Raw genomic sequence first — 396 nt, 5'->3', positions numbered from 1 at the left:
TAAAAAACACAAACACATGAAGGCTAAACAATACGTTACTAAATAACCAAGAGATCACTGAAGAAATCAAAGAGGAAATCAAAAAATACCTAGAGACAAATGACAAGGAAAACACGCCGATCCAAAACCTATGGGATGCAGCAAAAGCAGTTCTAAGAGGAAAGTTTATAGCAATACAAGCCTACATCAACAAACAAGGAAAATCTCAAATAAACAATCTAACCCTATACCTAAAGGAACTAGAGAAAGAAGAACAAACGAAACCCAAAGTTAGTAGAAGGAAAGAAATCATAAAGATCAGAGCAGAAATAAATGAAATAGAAACAAAGAAAACAATAGCAAAGATCAATAAAACTAAAAGCTGGTTCTTTGAGAAGATAAAGAAAATTGATAAAC

This window comes from Physeter macrocephalus, chromosome 20 (genome assembly GCF_002837175.3).
Source record: "Physeter macrocephalus isolate SW-GA chromosome 20, ASM283717v5, whole genome shotgun sequence".
Taxonomy (NCBI): domain Eukaryota; kingdom Metazoa; phylum Chordata; class Mammalia; order Artiodactyla; family Physeteridae; genus Physeter; species Physeter macrocephalus.
This window is presented reverse-complemented; position numbering follows the sequence as displayed.